This window comes from Calliphora vicina, chromosome 3, assembly GCF_958450345.1.
Source record: "Calliphora vicina chromosome 3, idCalVici1.1, whole genome shotgun sequence".
NCBI lineage: Eukaryota > Metazoa > Arthropoda > Insecta > Diptera > Calliphoridae > Calliphora > Calliphora vicina.
Window position 1 is genome coordinate 116999150 of NC_088782.1, and position 16560 is coordinate 117015709.

At 34.0% G+C, this 16560-nt stretch overlaps 1 protein-coding gene across 1 annotated transcript in view; it reads right to left on the reverse strand.

Moving 5' to 3' along the window:
- The window catches only part of LOC135955897 (ecdysone-induced protein 74EF), a 474814-nt gene that overhangs the window by 214139 nt on the left and 244115 nt on the right, over positions 1-16560 (reverse strand). The window lies entirely within an intron of this gene.

Sequence of the window (16560 nt, forward strand, 5' to 3'; positions counted from 1 at the left end):
CAACACAAACTAAACAACGCTGCTTATTCAAATTTTTACATGGTTCAACTGACAGATTCCTGATGACAGGAGAGTGTTGCCCTTTTAGTTAAGAGGCAGGAAATTCAAAAAGTCGCGGACCTATTTCCTAGTACAATTCAATTTTGGATCATACTTTAATACATCAAAAAACAAGATAGCCAATTGTCCATCTATGCGGTCGAGATGCTCCAAAAATATAATCTAAAACTCTGGATCACAATTGGGAGTTGTATTATCTTCTCGCTATAAATCGAAGGAAGATATTAATATAAAAGAAAAACCCTAAAAATAACTACAGACAAAATACTCTACGATAAGAAATCTGCCCCAGGTTGTCTCTTTGAAAATTCACACTATCGTTGTTGTCTCTTTGGGCTAATTTTAGTCGAGTTAGTCGGAGCCTAGATGCATTTGTAGTGGGAACATGCGAGCCTTTAGCTGTTGTAGGACCCCGATTGGTATAGAAGTTTCAACAGAAACCTTCTAACATGTGGGAAATTCATCGGCATGGTACATAGCATTCTAAAATGGATTAAGAGGTAATAGAAATAAATTGGAGTTGACAGAGCAAGATGTTATCCTTTACTCTTTCGAGGATTGAGAAAAAGGGTTTTAGAACCACAACTAGTGTGTTAGGAAGATCTCGACTTCTTATAAATTATGAATACATCGACAGTGGATCTGACAGCAAATTTTCATGTACGATTAAGCAGTTTCCTTTGCATTATTAGATAAATTGTGTACAAAAAAAGGATAAATATTCATAGCTGTCCGTGAAGTTTTGAGAAGTTCGGAACAATAGGATTTATAGAATTCTTATTTATCAGAATTGTTTTTCCCATACTAAGCGTTTAACTTTGGTTCCAGTGTTTCACATTTCCATCGTACAATATTTTCAACAAATTGACAAAAACAAAGTACCACCTATTTACCGAAAAGTACAAAACAATTTCACTTCAACTTATTTTCATAATTCCACACGTACCTAAAATCACTCACTTCTAAACAATTCTAAAATTTTCCGTAAATATGTTACAAAAATAACAAACAACTCTTAGTTGTCGTATGAAAAATGTATAAATTTTATAAACAATAACAATAACAGCACACACATCCATACACAGACAGACTTTGACATATATAATAAACAATCAGTTACTTAAACAAATTTATATAAACGTACACATTTACAGTCATACAAAGCAGTAGAGTTTATCGTCATGTATTTAAACAATTTGATAGACAAACGTAACAAATCATTGTACTACGTACGAGTATTTTTGTATGTAGCTGTAGTTTGGTTGCTGGCAGCAAGTGTGTAATAGCTATAGCAGCAAACAGCAGCAGTTGTACGTAGTAGTACAACTCTTTTTTTTGTATGTGACATCAATAAAATTGTCACAGAACGTAATTTCAATTTGGATTTTAATACGATTAAATGTATCAATTTCAAAACAATTTACCAAATATAAAAGTCAACAACAACAAAAAAGTAGATATATTTACACACACTATTGCAGAGCAGACATGTTTACAAATATAAAGCATACATGCATATGAGGATGTATGAGTTTTTTAATTATAAACAGTGAGGTTGCATAATGAAAGATCTAGGAATGAAGCTAAAATATGACTATAGAATGACCTAGAATTGAAGCTAAAATGTGACTATAGGAGGACCAACGATTGAGGCTAAAATATGATTATAAAAAGACGTACGTTTGAAGCTAAAATATGACTATATAAGGACCTACGATTGAAGCTAAAATATGACTACAGAAGGATCTAAGATGGAGGGTAAAATATGACCATTAAAGGATTTACGATTGATGTTGAAATATGACTATAGAAGGACCTACGTTTGAGGTTAAATTATGACTATTGAAGGACCTGCGTTTGAGGCTAAAATTTGACTTTTGAAGGACCTACGATTGAAGCTAAAATTTGGCTTTTGAAGGACCCTCGGCTGACGTTAAAATATGACTATAGAAGGACCTGCGATTGAAGTTAAAATATGACTATAGAATGACCTACGATTGAAGCTAAAATATGACTAAAGAAGGACCCACGATTGAAGCTAAAATATTACTAAAGAAGGACCTACGATTGAAGCTAAAATATGACTATAAAAGGGCGTGCTTTTGAAGCTAAAATATGACTGTAGAATGACTTACGGTTGAAGTTAAAATATGACTACAGAAGGATCTAAGATTGAGGGTAAAATATGACCATTAAAGGATCTACGATTGAAGTTAAAATTTGAATATAGAAGGACATACGCTTGAAGTTAAAATATGACTTGAGAAAGACCTTCGACTGAAGTTAAAATATGCTATATAAGGATATGCGATTGTAGATAAAATAAGACTTTAGAAGGACCTGCGATTGAAGGTTATATATGACTATAGGAGGACATTCGATTGAAGCTAAAATATGACTATAGATGGCCCTGCGATAGAAGTTAAAATATGGCTACAGAAGGGCCTGCGACAGAAGTCAAATTATGAAAAAAGAAATATGACTATAGAAGGATCTGAGCAAAAAGTTAAAATGTAGCTGTAGAAGGACTTTCGGTTGACGTGAAAATATGACAATAGAATGACCTGCGATTGAAGTTAAAATATCACTATTGATGGACCTGTGATTGAAGTTAAAATGTGACTATGGAAGGACCTACGATTGAAACTAAAATATGACTAAAGAAGGACCTAGGATTGAAGCTAAAATATGACTATAGAAGGACATACGATTGGAGCTAAAATATGACTAAAGAATGATATACGATTGAGGTTAAAATATGACTTGAGAAGGGCCTTCGATTGAAGTTAAATATGAAAAAATAGGGACCTACGATTGAAGCTAAAATATGACTACAGAAGGACCTGCAATTGAAGCTAAAATATTGCTATAAAAGTACATAAGATTGAAGCTAAAATACGACTTTAGAAGGACGTGCGATTGAAGTTAAAATATGACTACAGAAGGACCTGTGACTGATGTTAAAATATGACAATAGAAGGAGGCTAAAGTATGACTATAGAAGTACCTGTGAGTGAAGTTAAAATATGACTATAGAAGGACCTGTGATTGAAGCTAAAATATGACTATAGAAGGACATACGATTGGAGCTAAAATACGGCTAAAGAAGGACCTACCATCGACGTTGAAATATGACAATAGAAGGACATAATATTGAGGCTAAAATATGGCTATAGAAGGACCTACGATTGAAGTTAAAATATGACTATAGAAGAACTTGTGATTGAAGTTAAAATATGACTATAGAAGGACCTACGATTGATGCTAAAATATGACTAAAGAATGACCTACGATTGAAGCTAAAATATGACTCTAGAAGGACCTACGATTGAAGCTAAAATATGACTATAGAAGGACCTACTACTGAGGCTAAAATATGACTATAGAAGGACTTGTGATTGAAGTTAAAATATAACTAAAGAAGGAGCTACGATTGAAGCTAAAATATGGCTATAAAAAGACGTGTGTTTGAAGCTAAAATATAACTATAGAAGGACCTACGATTGAAGCTAAAATATGACTAAAGAAGGACCTACAATCGACATTAAAATATGACTATAGAAGGACATAAGATGGAAGCTAAAATATGAATTTAGAAGGACCTACGATTGAAGTTTTTAAAGTAAGATATGACTATAGAAGGACCTACAATTGAAGCAAAACGATGCATATTCGCTTATATCTAAATCATGTGTATACAAAGACCTGCAATGTTGGCTTATTTTGAAAACATCTCAAAACTCTGTCTATATTATTAATTTCAACTTTTTTATTCCCAATTATTACCCACTGTTCGCCAGTTTATATGCTTTAGAAATCTAATTTATATTGAATACAGTCCTATACGCCTGCTACCAAATGCATGTGTGTCTCTCTATCTCTGTAAAACTCAACTAAATGTCTGTCACTGTGTATGCACTTGATATGTAAATGATGATAGAATTGTTTTTATCACTTAAAATTTTTATGTTTGGCATTTTTCTCTATATTGACATTTCTATTGTAGAATTTTTGACAAAGTTGTTTTGTTATTTCAATCATAATTGTTACATAAAAAAAAATTGTAAATAAATTTTTTGTTATTATGATGACTTAATATTTAATTAAACAACATTTGTTGTTAACAACAAACAACAACTAAAATATTATTGTACAACATATAAAATAAAATAATTAAGGGATTTTAAAATTACATTTATTGTTTACTATTTTACAATTGGCAATATATTTGCTAATCAATAATGAGGCATACTTTGGGGGGTTTTTGTAATTATTTGAAAATTTCGATTACCAAGTTTGTTTAGGTAATTAAAAGTTAAATTAAACAATATGTTTATTGATTAATATAGAAATTGTGTCAGTTATGAAGTATTTTATTTAAATAATTACGTTTTTGTTGAAATCTGATATTTGTTATATGATTCTTAATATTTTGCCTTTTCCTCTCAATGTACAAATTCATTTGTGACACTTTAAGCATATTGTAAGGTCAAATTACCGAAAATTGTCAGCCAAGGAATATGAATTTTCTTATATTTGCCACTTGCTTTAAATCACATAAAAATTGTCACCCATATATGTACATACTTTTATTCATAACACCATATCCTCTTACAAATGCACAGACAAATAGTGAAATGTTTTATAGAGATTTTATATCAGTTACAAAAGTCTCTCCTCATCCCCTTACTCACCACACAATTCAGTCATATTTAGACAATGAAAGAAAGAAGGAAAAAAAAAAAACTGAAAGCAAATCCATAAAATTCATTGAGCGTAATATGATGCTGAAAATAAAATTGCTAACAGCATATTGTCTCACTCAAGTAATGCATCAAGACGGCACACAGTGAATAAACTCCCCAAAATTATGCTACAAAATTTATTGTTACACTCATACTTATAAACATAATTCAACTGCTCAAGGAAATGTAAAATACATAAGCAACCCATAACCATAACTTTTGTACCGTCATCCTTCTTAGCTTGCTAGCAGTAAAGCAAAGAAGTTTATGCTTCTAAGAAGGAGGATGAAGGGCAGTAATAAGAAGTATTAAAATTACTAAACTATATAAACATATTTGTAACCTTAGTTATCAGTGAGAGACAGAGAGAGAAAGAGGCTTTTAAACAAAGTACTTAAACATACTTTTGCACATACATATTTGGTAATTTTCCTATATACCTTCTGTATAGATAAATGTTGTAAACTGGACATTGACTGCCAAATAAAAATAGATAAAGTGGCATATGGCCATGCATATTAACAACCTATTTTCGTGCTACTTTATTACTTATGGCCAGTCTGATGCATACATATCAGACACAAGAAGTTCTCATTTCCTTAAAAACAATTGCTAAATTGCTGAAGGAAAAGAAAACTTAGCTGTTTAAGTTTTTCTTAGGGGAAATAAAGGGACCGACTTCCACAGGAATTTTAAAATTCACGGGTTAGGTTACGTAGGTTGCTCGCAAATTAGTGAGTTCTCTCGGAAACTATTACCCTTATGTGGAGAATTCATACATGAAGAGAGAATAGTTTTCCATCCTAATTTCGATGGCTTTGTTATTCCTGTGGTCCCCTTGAGAACCAATCGGAACTTCTAATAAATCTGATCATATTTCCTTGTGTTACATCTCTGAGACAGCCCAGATCATGAAAAAGAGCTCCACCAGGATATAGTCTACGCTTTTGTAAGGCTGGACAGTCACATAGAAGGTGTTTTACCAATTTCTCCTCCTCTTCATCTAAACAACTTCTACAATAGCTATAACATGGGTAATCCATACGTGCCTACATGTTTCCAATTATACAGTACCCAATGGTTACATCCGTAAGAACCCTAATAGAATTTCTACTAAGAGACAAAGGAGTCCTGGTCCTATCCTCTGTCATAGCATTCTGTGATGATATTTCACCACCTCAGCTCCGTCTCACTCAAAGCCCATTCGTCTAGCAATGTTGATACGGTCACCCAGGGAGTGTTAATATCCCTTTGAGCAAGAGTTAAATCTAGGAGCGACCCCTTGGTTGCACATTCATCAGATACTTCATTTCCCTGGATGTCCTCAGGTCCTGGTACCCACATGTTGTGTCATTTGTGCCACTGATTGGATACAATTGAGAAGACATTTCGAACTAATAATGTTGGAGTTAAGAGCCTTAACAGATGTAAGCCTGTACAAGTCGAAAATTGCACTATACATATCGGTTTAACCTACGAGAGGTGGTTTGTGCGGTTCAGAATTGGTGAATTTGACTCGGAAGACAAATGAATACCAAGATTTAGAGGCATTATTCCATGAAGATTGATGTCAAAGCTTGCAATATCATTAGGAGCTACTCAAGCAGTAATTTCAAAACTTTTGCCAGGAGCTAGATTCATAGAAAAGTAGGGAAATTGGGTACCATATGAATTGAAGCTGAGATAAATTAAAAGACGATTTTGCTTATCCGAAATGCTGCTTGAACGCTACAAAAGAAAATCATTTTTGCACCGAATCATTATTTGCCATGAAAACTGGATGCAATACGATAACCCGTTCAAAGTATGAAATCGAATGTAAAGCCCGCCCAACCGATACCATAGCCAAATATCCATGGAGCTAAGGTAATGCTCTGTATTTGGTGGGACCATAAGGGTGCTCTCTGTTATGAAATCTGGTCAGATCGTCACAGGGAACCTATACCGAACACTGATTCGTTTGGCAAAAAAACGCCCAGAATATGCTTCCACACACTTTAATATTCCATTATGACAATGCTCGGCCACATGTTGCAATACCTGTTAAAAAGTATTTCAAATGAAGTGGTTGGGAAGTTTTGCCTCATCCGCTTTATAGTACAGATAGTGCCGCCTCCGACTACTGGGACACGTTTCACTTCAGAACATAGTAACCGTAAATGGCTTGCTACGTTTTTGGCCTCAAAAGATGGGCAGTTTTTTTTAGGCTTGGAATCCATATGTTGCCAGAAAGATGGGAAAAATTTAGCTCTCCCATAGTCTAAGATCTGCTTTAATAATGGCTCTTATCTTCGTCTTGGTTCAGCTTTAAGAGTGGTTCATTCATTAGGCTCAATGGCTCTTTCTTTTAACTAAATTAACCATCAATAATGGATATCGCTTGCATTCAATTGTGATTCTTTCGTTAGTCCAAATTTAGCTTCTATCGTGGTTCGTTCGTTAGTCTTAATTTATCTTCTATCGTAGCTCTTTCTTTAGTCTAAATTTTGTCTCAATCTTTTATCTAAATTTAGCTGTAAAAGTGGCAATTTCTTTGGTCTTAGTACAGCTTTAAACCTGCCTCTCTATATATTCTTAGTTAAGTTTTAAACATGGCAATTTATCAGTCTATATTTAGCTTCAATCGCTACTCTTCTATAGTCCAACTTTAACTACAACTATCGCCCTCTCCTCGGTATTTATATACCTTCAGTCGTGGCACTTTTTAGTCATAGTTAAGCTTTAATCATGGCTCTCTCCAGGGTATTAATCTACCTTCAGGCGTGGCTCTTTCTATAATCTTAGTTAAGCTTTAATCACGGCTCTTTCTATAGTCCAACTTTAACTTCAACCGTGACTCTCTCTTCAGTCTTATTCTAGCTTCAGTCGTGCCTCATTCTATAGTCTTAGTTATGCGTCAATCATGACTCATGTATAGCTAAACTTTAACCACAACAGTGGCTCACTCCTCGGTCTTTATATACCTTCAGACATGCACTTTCTATAGTCTTAGTTAAGCTTCAATAGTGGCTCTCTTCTGGGTCTTAATCTACCTTTAGTCGTGGCTCTTTCTATAGTCTTAGTTAAGCTTTAATCATGGCTCTTTCTATAGTCCAACTTTAACTTCAATAGTGGCTCTCTCTTCAATCTTATTCTAGCTTCAGTCGTGCCTCATTCTATAGTCTTAGTTAGGCATCAATCGTGACTCATCTATAACAAAACTTTAACCACAACCGTGGCTCTCTCCTCGGTCGTTATATACCTTCAGTCGTGGCTCTTTCTATAGTCCAACTTTAACTTCAACCGTGGCTCTCTCTTCAGTCTTATTCTAGCTTCAGTCGTGGCTCTTTCTATAGCTTTAGTTATGCTTCAATCGTAACTCTTCTACAGTCAGGCTTTAACCTCAACAGTGGCTCTCTCCTCGGTCTTCATATACCTTCAGACGTGGCACTTTCTACAGTCTTAGTTAAGCTTTAATCGTGGCTCTCTCCTGGGTCTTAATCTACCTTCAGGCGTGGCTCTTTCTATAGTCTTAGTTAAGCTTTAATCATGGTTCTTTCTATAGTCCAACCTTAACTTCAATAGTGGGTCCCTCTTCAGTCTTATTCTAGCTTCAGTCATGGCTCTTTCTATATTCGTAGTTAGGCATCAATCGTGACTCTTCTATAGTCAGACTTTAACCTCAATAGTGGCTCTCTCCTCGGTATTTATATACCTTCAGTCGTGGCACTTTCTATAGTGTTAGTTAAGCTTCAATTGTAGCTCTCTTCTGGGTCTTAATCTACCTTCAGGCATAGTTCTTTCTATAGTCGTAGTTAAGCATTAATCATGGCTCTTTCTATAGTCCAACCTTAACTTCAATAGTAAGTCCCTCTTCAGTCTTATTCTAGCTTCAGTCATGGCTCTTTCTATAGTCGTAGTTAAGCATCAATCGTGACTCTTCTATAGTCAGGCTTTAACCTCAACAGTGGCTCTCTCCTCGGTCTTTATATACCTTCAGATGTGGCACTTTCTATAGTCTTAGTTAAGCTTCAATTGTGGCTCTCTTCTGGGTCTTAATCTACCTTCTGTCGTGGCACTTTCTATAGTCTTAGTTAAGCTTCAATTGTGGCTTTCTTCTGGGTCTTAATCTACCTTCTGTCGCGGCTCTTTCTAAAGTCTTAGTTAAGCTTCAATCATGGATATTTCTATAATCCAACTTTAACTTCAACCTAGCTCTCTCCTCGGTCTTAATCTACCTTCAGTCGTGGCTCTTTCTTTAGTCTTAGTTTAGCTTCAATCGTGGCTCTTTCATTACACTAAATACAGTTTTAGTCGTGGCTCTTTCTTCATCCTTAATTTAGCTTCAAGCTCTTTCATTACACTAAATTTAAATGGTGGCTTTTTCTTCATCCTTAATTTAGCTTCAATTGAGTATCTTTCTATAGTCCTTGTTTAGATTTAATCATAAGTCTGGCAATAGTCTTATTTAGCTTCAATCGTGTCTCTTCCTTCGGTCTTAATTTAGCTTCAATCGTGAATCTTTCATTACGCTAAATTTAGCTTCAATTGTTTCTATTTCATTACAATAAATTTGGCTTCAATCATGGCTCAACTTTAGTCAAAAATATAATTAAATCGTGGCTCTCTTTGTGGTCATAATTTAACTTGAATTTCAGCTTTTTCTGTAGTCCTAATTTAGATTCAATCATAGGCTTTTCTGTAGCCTTGATCTTTCTTTAGTTTTGGTTCAGCTTCTATCGTGGCATTTTCTATAGCCCTCCTTTATTTTTAGCTCTGATTCGATGGTGGGTTGGTCACGTTTATTTTAGATTACCTTTTACAAAAGTGCCCCTCTTTTGTTCTTTTCCATTATTTTTTAGTTTTTCTTTTTTTTTTTTTTGTCTTTTCCAGTTCCTTTTTATTAGAAAATATGAGTATCAGGCATTAAAATGCAAAAGTGACCATTACAATTTACACCAGTTGTTACACGTATACATATCTACTCGTGTTTATGAACACTGAATACTGAAACACATTTATTGTACAACTATAAAACAAACTATTTCCTCTGCTACAGCAATAGTATCCCTTTTCTCATTTATAAGCTCATCTGTACATTTGTTTTTTCATATCTTTTGTTAACTATTATATTGTTTTTTGTAGTTTTAACTGCTTTAGTTTAGCATATTGTTGGGAGAGTGTTAGTTTTTGACTTTCCCTTAACATTTCTTTGAAAAAATAAAACTATAAGAAAGAACATTTCAGTAATACTGGTCAAAAGTTTAAACATTTTTGCAAATTTTCTATATTTCTGGCAACTTTAGAAGATTTTGTAATAGTTTTAAGGTTTTTATGGTTAAGAAAAGTAATTTTGAGAGTTTTTTGTTCATAGTTTTGGTTAAATGAGAAAATAAGGGGTTAAAGCATCTTTAATTATTGTTGAAACATATTTAATTTTGTCTCTATAAGAAAAGTATGTGTGCTTTTGTGTATTCATTTTGTGTATATATTTTTTGAACTCATTTATTTCTACCACTTGCTTTTTAACTTTTCAGTTTGCAATTTCATTCTTCATTTTTAACCATAAAATATTATTACTGCAAAAAAACTAAAACTCCCACTATAACTCTACACCCCATTAGGCAGCCACTAACTTGCAGTTTTCTTTCATTTTTATCGCAGAAAAACAATTTAATTCACATTTAATGTCAGTTATTTATTTGATTTTTAGATGATTTTTTTATTTGACTTCCCATTTCGAGCGCTTCTAGACACATTTCCACTGGCATTCTATTAAAAAGTTTCAATTAAGTTTCCATGTCATTTCACTTTAAAAAATATATAAACTTACAATTGTAATAAAAAAAAGCAAAAACTCAAAAATAGCTTTAATAACTAAAGCAAAAATAGTCTGGAAGTCTTATTCTAGTGACTCTAAAAACTTGGCTAAACACCACCACTTAAATATTCCTACTAGAATGACTTTTGGGGTTCGCTGGCGTTTCTTTATTTTGATTTAGAAAAATTTTTAGTTTAAATGATTGCAATGACAATAGCTGATGATAATATCTAATGTTTTAAGAGTATGATGACTTTAATGTTAGAGTCATCATTTCTGCAGGAAAAGTTTCTTTTCATTCAAGCCAAAAGCTAAAAATTTTATGAATTATAGAGAAAATTAGTTGTAAAGTTCGTTGCTGTTGTTTTTCAAGTTATTTGGTTGCTTTTGTTGTCATGGTGGTGCTGAATTTGCGCCACCAGTAGAGGAAGGCTGGTAATGAGGTGAGGTTTTTAAGCGTGTTTGGCTGTTTGTGCCATGAAGCCGCAGGTAATTCGATAAAGCGTAAAATTTTGCACTTTAAATAGTTTATTTTTGTTCGCAGTTCCACAAGTTATATTGTAACGGAGAAATATGTACAGTGGATAGCTACACTAAGACTATAATAACAAGAATGGGAGCTAAGCCTATAGAAAGAGTCAGCTAATGTTATGCCATAGAAAGAGTCAAAATTGCAGCTAAATCTAGACTATAAAAAGAGCTAAAATTCCAGCAAAAATAAGACTATAGAAAGATACTGAATTTGACCAGAATTAGGACTATAGAAAGAGCCAAAATAGAAGCTAAACGAAGACTATTGATAGAGCCACGTAGGAACGACTTGGAATACTGACGATAGATCCACGACTGAAACTAATCTAATGCTTTAAAAAGAGCTAAACGATAATAATTAAAAGAGATACAACTAAAGCTAAACGATGACTATAGAAAGATAAACGAAGGCTAAAAAGAACCATGACTTCAACTAAACTAAGACCATAAATTGAGCCACGATTGAAGCTAAACGTAGCACATGGAAAGAGACATTGATTGGATCTAAACAAAGGCTAAAAGAGAGCCATGATTGCAACTTACCTAGGAGCTTAAATTGAGTCAGTATTGAAGCCTATAAATACATACGACTGGAGGTAAACGAAGGCTACTGAAAGATCAACTATTGAAACTTAACGTAAGATATAGACTGGGAAAAGTTGGAATCTAAAGTAAGACTGTCAAAACGCCATGATTATAGCTAAATGAAGACTATAAAAGAGCTACTTGTGAAGCTTAACTAAGACTAGAGAAAAGGCTACTTGTGAAGCTCAACTAAGACCACAAAAAGAGCCTAAATTAATATTATACAAAGAGCCACGACGGAAACTAAAGGAAGATTACAGAAAGAGCCATCACTGGTGCTTAAAGAAAGCTATAGAAGGAGACAGAATTTAAGCTTAACTATGAAGGAGCAGATATTGAAGCTAAGGTAAGGCTATAGGAAGATCAACGATTGGAGCTAAACAAAGACTATAAGAATAACGATTGAAGCTAAACAATGACTACAGAAAGTGCCACGTTTGAAGATAAGCTAAGACTATAGGAGGATCCACGATTGGAACTAAACAAAGACTGTACAATGGGCTGCGATTGCAACTAAGCTTAGACTATAGGAAGAGCCACGATTGGAGCTAAACTAATACTATAGATAGATCCACGATTAGAGCTAAACTAAGATTATAGGAAGAGCCACGATTGGAGCTCAGATAAGACCTTAGGAAGAACCACGATTGGAGCTAAGGTAAGACTATTGGAAGAGCCACGATTGGAGCTAAACCAAGACAATAGGAAGATCCACGATTGGAACTAAATTAACATTATAGGAACAGCCGTGATTGGAGCTAAACCAAGACTATAGAATGAGCGAAGACTGAAGTTAAACTACGATTATATAAAGAACCACGTTTGAAGGTAAGATAACGCTATAGGAAAAGAAGATATTGGATCTATGCCGAGACTATAAGAGGTGAAGACATTGGAGCTAAGCCAAAACTATAGAAAGAGCGAAGACTAAAGCTAAACTATGTCAATAGAAATAGCTACGACAGAAGCTAAGCTAAGACTATAGGAAGAGCCATGATGGAGCTGAACCACAAATATATGAGCCAAGATTAGAGCTAAGCTAAGACAATAAGAAGAGCCACGATTGGAGCTAAGCTAATACCATAGGAAAAGCGAAGACTGATGCTAAGCTAGACTATAGAAAGAGCCACGTTTAAAGCTAAGACTATAGGAAGAGCCACGATTAGAGCTAAACAAATACTATAGAGGGAGCCACTACTGGAGCTAAACCAAGACTATAGAAAGAGCGAAGACTGGAGCAAAACTATGACTATAGAAAGAGCCACGTTTGAAGCTAAGCTAAGCTAAGGCTATACAAAGAACCACGATTGGACTTAAACCCAGACTATAGAAAGAACCACGATTGCTGCTAAAGTAATACTAAAGAAAGAGCAAAGACTGAAGCTTAACTATGACTATAGGAAGAACCAACATTGGAGCTAACCTAAGGCCACAGGAAGAAGCAAGTTTGTATCAATATAAAGAGTCACGATTGAAGCTAAACGAAGAGTATAGAAAGGTACACGACTAAAAAAAAGACTAAAGAAAGATAAAGGCTGCTAATCTCAGACCATAGAGAAGGCTATGATTGAATCTAAATTAGGACTACAGAAAAAGACACAATTATAGTTAAACTATGACCACAGAGAGATATAAGTATTTTTTTGACCAAAGTTGAGCCATGATTGAAGCTAAATTTATTGTAATGAAATATAAACAATTGAAGCTAAATTTAGCGTAATGAAAGATTCGCGATTGTAGCTAAATTAAGACTGAAGGAAGAGCCATGATTGAAGCTAAATGAGACTATTGACAGACTCACGAGTGAAACTAAACAAAGACTATAGAAGGACACTCAATTGAAGCTAAATTAAGGATGAAGAAGGAGTCACGATTAAAACTATATTTAGTGTAATGAAAGAGCTACGATTGAAGCTAAATTAAGACTGAAGGAAGAGCCACGATTGAAGCTATATTTAGTGTAATGAAAGAGCTACGATTGAAGCTAAATTAAGGATGAAGAAAGGGCCACCACTAAAACTATATTTAGTGTAATGAAAGAGCTACGATTGAAGCTAAATTAAGGATGAAGAAGGAGCCACGATTAAAACTATATTTAGTGTAATGAAAGAGCTACGATTGAAGCTAAATTAAGACTGAAGGAAGAGCCACGATTGAAGCTATATTTAGTGTAATGAAAGAGCTATGATTGAAGCTAAATTAAGGATGAAGAAAGGGCCACCACTAAAACTATATTTAGTGTAATGAAAGAGCTACGATTGAAACTAAATGAAGCATGAAGAAAGAGCCACGACTAAAACTATATTTAGTGCAATGAAAGAGCCACGATTTAAGTTAAACTAACACTATAAGAAAAGCCACGACCGAAGGGAGATTAAGACCTAGGAGAGAGTCTCGGTTGAAGTTAAAATTGGACTATAGAAAGAGCTAAACTAGGACTATTGAAAGAGCGAAAACTGAAGCTTAACTATGACTATAGGAAGAACCACCGTTGGAGCTAACCTAAGGCCAGAGGAAGAACCAAGTTTGTATCAATATAAAGAGTCACGATTGAAGCTAAACGAAGAGTATAGAAAGGTACACGATTAAAGCTAAACCCTGATCATGCAAACAGCTCGGTTAATGCTAATCAAAGAACATGTAAAGAGCCTCGACTAAAGCTGCAATAAAAGAGCCATAATAGAAGTTAAAGGAAGTCAATGGAAAGAGCAACGATTGAAGCTAGGAAAACAATAAAAGAGCCATAATCGAAGCTAAAGAAAGTCTATGGAAAAAGCTACGATTAAAGCTAGGAAAGAGTCTATAAAGAGTCAAGTTTGAAGAAAAACTATGACTATAGAAAGAGCATCGATTACGGCTAAACTCCAAAAATCCAAGTATTGAGGATAAACTAAGACTTTAGAAAACTATAGATATGAGTCACTTTGGAAATTAGACTAAGAATTTAGAAAGTGGCAAACTAAATTAAGACTACAAAAATTGCCATAATTGAAACTAAACTAAAACCACAGAAAGAGCCACGAATAAAGCTATATTGCTACTACGAAAAGGACCTTGACTGAAGGCAAATTAAGACTAAAGAAAGTACAACGTTTTAAGCAGATCTTAGTCTTTAGAATGATCCATGGAAATGGAAATGAAAAGACACACATTTGGAACTACAAATATGCTTTTGAAAAAGCTTGTCTTGCTTGATAGCTACATATCGAATTTTTTTTTTTTTTTGTTTTTTGACCACTGTTCACTCGACAAATATCTGTTAACAGTTTCCTCATAAAAACCCACCTTTCGCTGCTTTCGTTTGCTTTGAACGACAACCAAAACGAAATGCCAGTCATTCTCTAACGATATCCTTGCATTTCTATGACCAAATCTTAATGCCAAAAGTTTTTGCTTTTTAGGTTTTAAGTCGCAAATTCCTCAAAAACTAAAAACAGCAAGGAATCAACAAACAACAACTTTGCTCAACCAACTCTAACTACAAGATATTCCAGAAGCTGCAGTTAGGAAACGGAAAGTTTTTGTTGGTATTATTATTATTACTATTGTTGCTGTGTTAGTAATGCTTGTACCTCGTTAACTTGGCCTATCTGGGGTAAGCTGACTTACAAGCAAACTGTTACATTAATTTATGTTCACATTATTATTGTTATTATGGAGGTTTTGTTAGCTGGAGTCTGCTCCTACTCCTTGCTCTCTTCGTTTCTCTTCGTTTCTCTATGCTGCCATAATTTCCAATTGTGTAACTTTTGCCTACATTTTATGCAATGTAGTCATAAAATGTCTTTTCTACTTCATTTACACCATTTCGCGTTATGGGGTGCTTAAGAAAAAAAACGTAAAAAAAAAATAAAAGAAATATAGAAATATTTACTGGCTGTTTAACCAAACTTGCCTTCCACTCTCTCTCTATATCTTCCACCTATTGCTTCTATTCCTCCTTATTGCGTGGGTAATAACTATTGGAGAACAAAAAGCATCTAAAATTCTTATGAATTCATTTCTCTACTCCACTACAGCAGTAAGTGTTGTTAGTTGCTGTGTATTTGTTGTACCTTCTAAAGTTGCAAAGTGCTGTCGCTGACATTTTTCTACTTTATTTGTGGCAATGAATAATAATGTATAATATTTTCCTTTATTTTTTCTCATTTTTTAATATTTTTTTTTATTTTTTTTCATTCTGTTCAGAAAATTATTTAGAAAAGTGTTGCAATTTTCATATAATTTACGTTTTTATTTTCTTTCTTCTGTTTTGAGTTTGTGTTCTTACGTTTTCTATGGTTCTTTGGAAAATACTAATAATAAAGCGAAGATTGGAAAATTGATTAAAATTTATGAATTATTATATGAAACATTATAGAAAATTTATTGAAATTATTTGCAAATTAAAAATGTGTATGAGAGAGGGACAAAAGTATAGGAATATTGAAATGTTAAAGGAAATGATGGAAAAAAATTGAGGTCATGTGGGCGTATGAGTTTCAAAAGGTTGTTTAATATGAAATTAAAATTAATCATACGTATTGAGGGGAATTTAGCAGATTTAGGAAGAGGTTTTAGTTTTCTAAAATAAGAATGTAAAAAGAAGGAAGACTAACGAAATAGCCACGATTGAAGCTGAGCTAGGAGGAACTAGGATTGCAGCTTAACTGGGACCATGAAAAAACATACGATTGAAGATAAGCTGACACTATTACAGCTAAACTGAGAACACAAATGAAGCCACTATTGAGCTGAAGGAAGACTATAAAAGAAGAAGATAGACTATAAAAACAGCCAGTATTAAAGCTGAACTAAGGCTATAGGAAGACTACAAACGTAGTCGCGTTCGAATATAAT